Here is an 8,381-nt window from a genome sequence, read left to right as displayed (position 1 = left end):
GTTTCGTCTAAAAAAGACTCATCATTGACGCTCGAATCCAAAAAAGTTAAAAAGGCCAAATAAAGTACGAAATTGAAGAACATTGAGAACCAAAATTCCTAAAAGTTTTGCCAAATACAGCTAAGGTAATCTATGCCTGAGGTAGAAAAGCCTTAGTATTTCAAAAAATTAAAAAATTTGTAAACAGAAAATTTAAAAATATAACCATATCAATGACAAATTATGTCATATCAGAAACATCAGCAACACTCCTCCCGTCTGTACAGACTTTACCATTTGCTTGGTTTTCATCATGGTCAGTACCAATATGAATAGTTTCTTCTTCATTTCGCTCATAGTTTAATTTGTCCTAATGACCATTTGATTCAGTGTTGTTGCTATTGGTGGCAGCTTGTGTCTGTCTTTGTATATATAAACATGTAAAAGTATGTTTTCTTCCAACGTCTCCTTTAATTCTGGTTCATCCTAGCAAACATATGTTCCTTAATTTGCTACAAAAAAACTACAATGTCTCTTTTAATTTATTTGACACTGGACTATTTTTGCTGTTGTCTAAATTTCTGCAGTTGAATTCACCTCCATTATATTTGTAAACTTCTATGAATACCATGAACACCAACCCAAGAACTTGTCTACCATAACTTACGAATCCTTTCTTATGTTGATTGCAGCAGCACTCATCATACTAAATGAGACAATAATAAAAGTTATAAAACTATATATTAATAGTTTGTCATCATGCTGTCTTCATACATCAATGTCACTGGTCATGTTAGGGTGATGGTTTGATGCCAATAGGAATGTTTAACCTTGACTATGTATTTGGATGTCCCAAGGTAATCCAGTGGTTGTCATTTGTAATTTATTTTATATTCCTGTTTCGCTTATCATGTTTATTGTTTTATACACAAACCAGGATGTTTTTTTTCTTCTTTTTTTTGTTATTTCATTGTCTTTATGGTTTTCATTTGGTTATGGTTTTGCTCATTGTTGAAGGCCGTACGGTGATCTATGGTTGTTAACTTATACATCATTTGGTCTCTAGTGGAGAGTTGACTCATTGGCAATTTTCTAAATCCATATTGAGTACAATATATCAATATGACAATTATATGTTAGCAAACCAGCTACCACACTAAAAGAAAAAGATTTAAAGAGGGCATCACATGATCTTTAGAAATGTATTTGTCTATTCAATATGCCATGTTGTATAGAAACCGGTGCCGGTGGGTCAAAATGGTTCAAGATTAAATTTTCAAGAACCGAATTTTATCTTTTACTAAGTTATGTGATATGAATCTTCCATGAAACTGTCTAAAGGACATTCAGTTTCAATAATAATTTACAAAGCAGTAAGTGTTAAAGATATATTAAAAAAAATATTATCAACTTATGCATCGGATCTAATAATTTTATAAAAATGTTGTCCGTTGTTAATCCATATGGACTCCTTCTATATCATGTATATTTGACTAAATATTATAAGTTATATGGTTCGCTACTGACCCCTTACGGATCCATAGAGGGTTAGTAAAATCCATATGGGGTGAGGCCGGAGGCCGAGTCCCCTATGAATTTTATTCACCCTCTATGGATCCGTAGGGGGTCAGTAGTTAACCGTATAACGAATTTATCGGACGCTGGCGTTTTGTTGAAAAATAAACAATGAAACACAACAACATTATTAGATGACGTTGCCATTAACGCGTCATGAACCCCATATGAAACTTACTAACCCCATACGGTCTCATAGGGGGTCACCACGTGACGGCATTTAACCAATCACAACGTGATAATTCATCTGTGGTCCGATAAGTTGTATTACTTGGATAGCAACCTGCAAGTGGACTGTTTATCAATTTTCAGTGAGATTTTTACCTCCAGATTACCAGGCTTAAAGATACCGGTATAACTGGCATGGTTTTATAATTTATATATTTTGTGTATAAAGGAGAAGTTAAAAGAGACAACTGTACGATCTGATTATCCTAGCTTGCGGATCAATAAGTCCCTTTTTATCCTTGCGGATCAATAAGTCCCTTTTTAATGAGAATCGTGTTGCTCAGTCTTTAACTTTCTTTCAATATGAAAATAGAAACTTGTAATATGTGAAAGAGACCTCAACTAGACCAAAAAGCAAAATACAGCCCAAAGCCACAAATCGATCTTTAACAAACTTAAGCTTTGAAAAATCCGCCCCTTCACAATTATGTACAATTATTCAGTGAAATGAACGCCACACTTAGCTCCGAAACATATAAATGAACCAAAATTGATCAAACGCACAAAACTAATAAATACTAGAGGTTCTGGGTTTAGGATTTACCTCTAATACATATGGAATAAACAAAAACACACAGCAATTCTACGTTGCGTTTTGGTCTTATCGTTCTTTTTCGTATGTTTCCATGGCGTTGCAACTTTGTCTTCCACTTTTTGAAATTGATATTCCCGTGGTTTCCTCCGCCTCTCTTACATATCAACATCGGAGGTTGTACTTCAGAGAAGATTACAAACAGCAGTGTCATGTACAGTGCAAGAAGATACGACGTCATATCTACCGATTAATATTAAAAAAACAACACTTTTTACTAACCCATACATATATTAAAAAAGAAAAGGGTTACTAATATAGAATATATATGTGTTATGCGCATTATGATTCATCTCTTCAATGAATAATCTGTCATATATAAAGCGTCCTATTTGTCATTGTTATTAATTTTTACTTTATTTCTTGGAGTGTGTACATATCCTGACGACACATTATATTGAGGAACTTTCAAGAGGTTACAATCATTGGTCTATAATACCAGTAGTACAATATGGTACAGGTTTCTTTTGATTTACGTTTTTTGCGTTTGTGGATGTTAAATTTGAGAATTTCTCTTATAAAATACAACAAAAAAATAGAAAAAAAAGACAAACAGACTCGAATGTGTTGTTGATTGCTAAATAGACGCATAAAGGCCAGGTAAAATGAGTTTTCAGAACACTATAACAATTTTGATTTTTTTATTTTATTTTTTACACCAAAATATCAATTAGATATTATGTCATTTTTGTCGAACGTTTATAAACTAGCCATCCTGGTAAAGACATTCTTTCCAATGTTGCTGTTCCTCCACATGTCTTTATATTCCGTGTTCGAAGCCAGTATCCAGTGGGTGTAAATTGTGTCGTCAACTTTAAAATACACTCCCGTAAAGCTAGCTGTAGAATTCGAGTTACCTCGGACAGCATTATTATATGCTACCGAAAATCCTAAAACACAGTTCTTAAGATCCGGTCCGGCCATTGTGAATCTTCCTGATAGTGGATAGAAATCTTCGGCATTACCTACGGCGCTGTTATACTTCCCCTTGATTTCTCCCGTTGTATTCCGGTCTAGTGAATCTAGTTTACAGGTTATGTTCATTTCCGACCCAAGGTCGTTCTTCCATTTTCCATTGATTCCACAAGGATCACACGTGTCTCTGTTTTCAGCACTACATGGTATTCCTGTAATGTAAATAAACTAGACATTTCCTACTGTTAAGTATTTTCATTTATATTAGCTTGCATTGTACATTGTACGTTAGCATGGTTAAAGATGACCAACATTTAATCATTAGTTGATCAAAATAACATAACCACGTTTGCAGATCACTGATAGGAGGCAAAATTAATTAGGTTTATCTATATTTTCCGAATAAAATATTTAGAGAACAACCATTTAACTTCAAGGAAGAGGTGCGAGGGTTATTTTTTTCTCTAAAAAATATATATTCTGATTTCCAATTTGATAGAAAAAAAATAATCTGGTCAAGCATATGACAAACAAAATATTCTGAATCAAGATTTCCTCTAAACCTGACAGTGTAAAATATTGAAAAAAAATAGATTGAAAGTGTTAGAAAACTTAAAAAGATAATTTCGCGCATATTTCCTGACACAGACAAATAAAAACACAGACCCCCCCCCCCCCCCGGGGCCCCCTCTGTCCTTTGAATGTTAATGTTTGCTCCCTAATTATATCATCAAATGGATGTTAAATGAAAAGCGAATTACTATACGTATGATGTCTGTAACTGGTTTTATGCTTCTGGTACTGTATTGAAAAAAATGGATAATTTATATGAGATATATAGATTCTACCACTGCATCGAGTGTGAAACGATATTTATCCACTCGAGACAGTTAAATTTTCAAATTTAAAACGCGAGGCTCGCCGAGCGTTTTAAATGTTTAAAATTTAACTGTTGAGAGTGGATAAATATCGTATTACACGAGATTTGGTGGTAGAATCTGTTTCTCTAATGATTTTCAAACAATATGCAGGCAAACTTTTTCCTTCTTTTCGAATGATTTTGCAAAAAGATGTGTTCTTTCTATGTGACGTCATCAGGCATGGTCGCCTTTTTTCATGCCGTCACAATAGGAAATTCAGAGGAAAGCAAGAAAATTCGACGTCATAATCGGATTTTAACCAATGAAAAACTGAGATCAAACGAATCACACGTTGATTAAACTTTTTTATACAACGGGTGCAGAAAGGGATAAATTGACGCAGAATTAGAGAAATAGAAATATACGATTGTATATTGATTATATTTTTCATGTCAATGTGCAACTGCGTTTGAAAATATCATCTTAAAATGTTCATTTATAATTCTGTCGAGTTTTCATTATAATATGTTTGTTTTGTCTACATGTATGTATTTGCCATAACCAAAATTGGTTTCTGTTTGCAAATAAAGAATTATAGAATGATTATATAAATGTCATCTTGCCAAAAAAGGGCTTTTAATTTCGATAACTAAATTCTATTATATTTTTGTACATTGCACTTTTACTTGCATAGTGCATATTTGTTCTACAATTTTTACATGTACTCTTCTTATCATCATTGTACATTGTCGTTACTAAAATTTCTCGAACGTGTTAACTATTAAGAGGGGGGGGGGGGGTAGGAGGGGTCCTGATCCCGAAATCCCGGGCTTAAAAACACGAAATCCCGAAATCCCGGGCTTAAATTAACGAAATCCCGAGGTCCCGAAATTCGAATAAAGAATTCCCGGATCCCGAGAGGGTCAATCCCGAAATCCCGAGCTTAAAAACATCCGATCCCGGAGTCCCGATAAAGGTCCTATCCCCCCTCTATTAACCTAAAGTATTAAATTACATACCCTCTTGTGTAGCAAATACATTCAACTTGACAATAACAATAAGAAAAATTACTACTTTGATCATCTTTTTGTCTTCTTACAACTAAAGGCAACAGTAGTAAAGCGCTGTACACCAATAACTTGTAACTTTTAATTTAACTCGACAAGTAAACGTTATAGTAGATATCCTGGATCAGGACATGTTTGTCGTTTCCTCAGGTTTCTCATGGGTAAATGCGTCGTGTTTTATTAAAACTGCGTTTTGATGTGCAGTAGTATCTTGATAACATACAGCTATATAGACAGTGGTGAAGCAGATTGTTACGCAGATAAAATGCATTGTCAATCGAGGCGAAGGTCAATGAAAACTGGTATTGTATCATGGATTACAAACTCACAATATTGCAAATTTTATATTTTTTATTGAATTTCATAAAACGGAAGCAAGAAATCATCTTAAAAGCGATAAAAGGCCAAAATAAAGAATTAATTAATATGTGACTACCAAAACGAAAGTAAAATTGAAATCGAGTTTTAAAGAGTGGGTAAGGGGTCGGAATTATAAATATCTAAAGAAAAACCACCGGCCTTCCTTTGCCAGCTTTACGGGATTCTTGGTAGTATATGGTTTTTTTTTAATTATTTTCAATAGTTAAAACAGTCTTTTTGTACGACTTCAAATGAACAAATGACGATAAATCATTATCAAAACTGAAAAAACAGGAGTTGGCTAACGCACGAATAGTAAACACTCTAATCGAGAGAGGCAAATCTAAATTTTTTAGGGGTTAGAATTATCTCCCATTAAGTATTAAAAATTCTCTGAAAATAGCATACGTGTATTATATAAGACACCTACCTCTAATAGGAATACATGAAGAGTTTGGTTTCAGTGCGGACAGAAAAAATAGAAATACGCGGTTGTCGTTATGTTTTGCATCCGGTTTTTTTCATATGAGATCCATATTTTTAATTCTAAACTTGAATTCTCTTTGTTCAATATGTTCAATAATTTTAGTTACATTGTAATTTATATTGGGGGAATGGTATGTGTTTTGCAAATTGCAAGTACAGGCCGTACGGTTCACCTATAATTGCTAACATGAACATAATTTCTTAATGGTGTTTAGTAGATAGTTGTCCAAAATGGAAATGTAAATCTGATAAAATCTCCTTTTTAGCTCACCTGGTCCAAAGGGCCAAGTGAGCATTTTTCATCAATTGTCGTCCGTCGTCGTCCGTCGTTAACTTTTACAAAAATCTTCTCATCTGAAACTACTGGGCCAAATATAACCAAACTTGGTCACAATCATCATTTGGGTATCTAGTTTGTAAATTGTGTCCGATGACCCGACCAATCAACCAAGATGGCCACCAGGACTAAAAATAGAACATAGGGGTAAAATGTATATTTTGGTTAATATCTTTGAAACCAAAGCATTTAGAGCAAATCGACATGGTGGGTTTTGTTCATGATCTATCTGCCGTCAAATGTTCAGACAAAATGGAAATCCCGTTGTTGGGTTGCTGCCCTTGAATTGGTAATTTTAAGTTAATTTTGCAGTTTGTAAGTTAAATTCTTAAATTATTACAGATAGATTTAAACTGTAATCAGCAATAATGTTCAGCTATGTAAGATCTAAAACTAAGTCAACTTGACCAAAATGTTCAATTGACCCTAGAAGGAGTTATAATTAACCTTTATAGTAATTTTTTAACATTTTTTTGTAATTTTTTTCTTATCTTACAAAAATCTTCGAATTTTCTGAAACTACTGAGACAAAAACCAAATTTGGTCACAATCATAATTGGGGTCTCTAGTTAAAAAATGTGTCCGATGATCCCGCTTGCTAAACAACAAGAACGGCATTGCTAAAAATACAACATAAGGGTTAAATGCAGTTTTTTGACTAATATCTGTGAAACTATAGCATTAAGAACAAATCTGATAAGGAAATGTTGCAGTTCTCAGTTATTATGTTGAATACTGGTTTAGATAAATATAAACTGTAAACAGCATTATGTTCAGCAAAGTAAGATCTACAAATAAGTCAACATGATCAAAATGTCAATTGACCCCATAAGGAATAAATGCCCTTTAAACTCAAATTTGAAATTTTCATAATTTTTGATAATCTTTTACAGAAGTCTTTTGAAACAACCAAGACAAATTTAACCACACTTGTCCACAATCATGATTACGGTGTCATCTTTCAAAATGTGTCATTACCTCGCCTGCCAACTTACATGGCAAACACGGCTAAAAATAGAACATAGGGGGAAAATGCAGTATTTTGCTAATATCTCTGAATATAAAGCAAAAGTCTATACATGGTTGCATTATTTCATGAATCAAAAATTGTAAATAAAAATATCAGATGAGCGACACAGGCTCCTTGGAGCCACTAGTTTTTCTATATCACAGACCATTTGCTTATAATAATTGTGTCTAAATCAGAACAGATGTCGGCTATATGGTCCGTGTAACACTTATCAATTCAAAGTTTTAAAAAGTTTTAAAATTTTAGATTTTTGGAATTTTGTTTCAAAATTTCAAAATTCCAAATTGTGTAAAAGTTTTGAAATTTTGACATTTTAACCAAATAATTAAAATATTAAAATTCTAAATATCGTTTTTAAATTTGATAGTTTAGAAATTTGATCAAACTTTGAAAATACTAAACCTAACGTGCAATTTTGATTATTTCACTTTTTGAAAGTTTGATTTTTTTAATTTTTGATTAAAATATCAAATATAGAAAAGGGGCGAAAAGAGGGGTACTTGTAAACTGCAAAACGAAATAAAAGTGGAACGAAACGAAACAAAATGAAATGAAGGCATACTGATACTTAAAAGTTAATGTAAAACATAAAACTACAGACAGGCAGTTGTAACAGGTGAAAAATTGGATGACAAAAATAAATATTTCTCAAAAGAAGAGAATACCTTTTAAACGCACGGCTCTGATACTGACCATTTTACTTGCTGGTTTTCCCAGCACCCATATTTTAAGAGTAACAGTAAAAATTGACAAACTCGCAGTAGGTCAAATAGTATGGTAAGGTTGAGTATATAAAAAAGAAGATGTATATATATATTCTACTGAACTTTAAGCAATAAAATGGCTGAATACACGTTGTATTATCTCATTTGATTTCAAATTTTTCTGTTATGCTTTACGACTTCTTACTTTCTGCAATCACGTCGGCAGATGAATATATCATTCCATGTAC

The 8,381-nt window shown here is 33.0% G+C and overlaps 1 long non-coding RNA gene across 1 annotated transcript; it reads right to left on the bottom strand.

The window, feature by feature from the left end:
• Positions 1–3,000: 3,000 nt before the first annotated feature.
• Positions 3,001–5,410, bottom strand: LOC139515840 (uncharacterized). The gene is made up of 2 exons (XR_011662851.1): positions 5,169–5,410; positions 3,001–3,501 (listed from the first exon to the last, which is right to left on the bottom strand). It is a non-coding gene; the product is annotated as an uncharacterized lncRNA (long non-coding RNA).
• Between the last annotated feature and the right edge of the window lie 2,971 nt (positions 5,411–8,381).

Source organism: Mytilus edulis, chromosome 3, assembly GCF_963676685.1.
Source record: "Mytilus edulis chromosome 3, xbMytEdul2.2, whole genome shotgun sequence".
NCBI lineage: Eukaryota > Metazoa > Mollusca > Bivalvia > Mytilida > Mytilidae > Mytilus > Mytilus edulis.
Note: the sequence above shows the minus strand (reverse complement) of the source record. Positions and strands in the feature narration are given on the sequence as shown.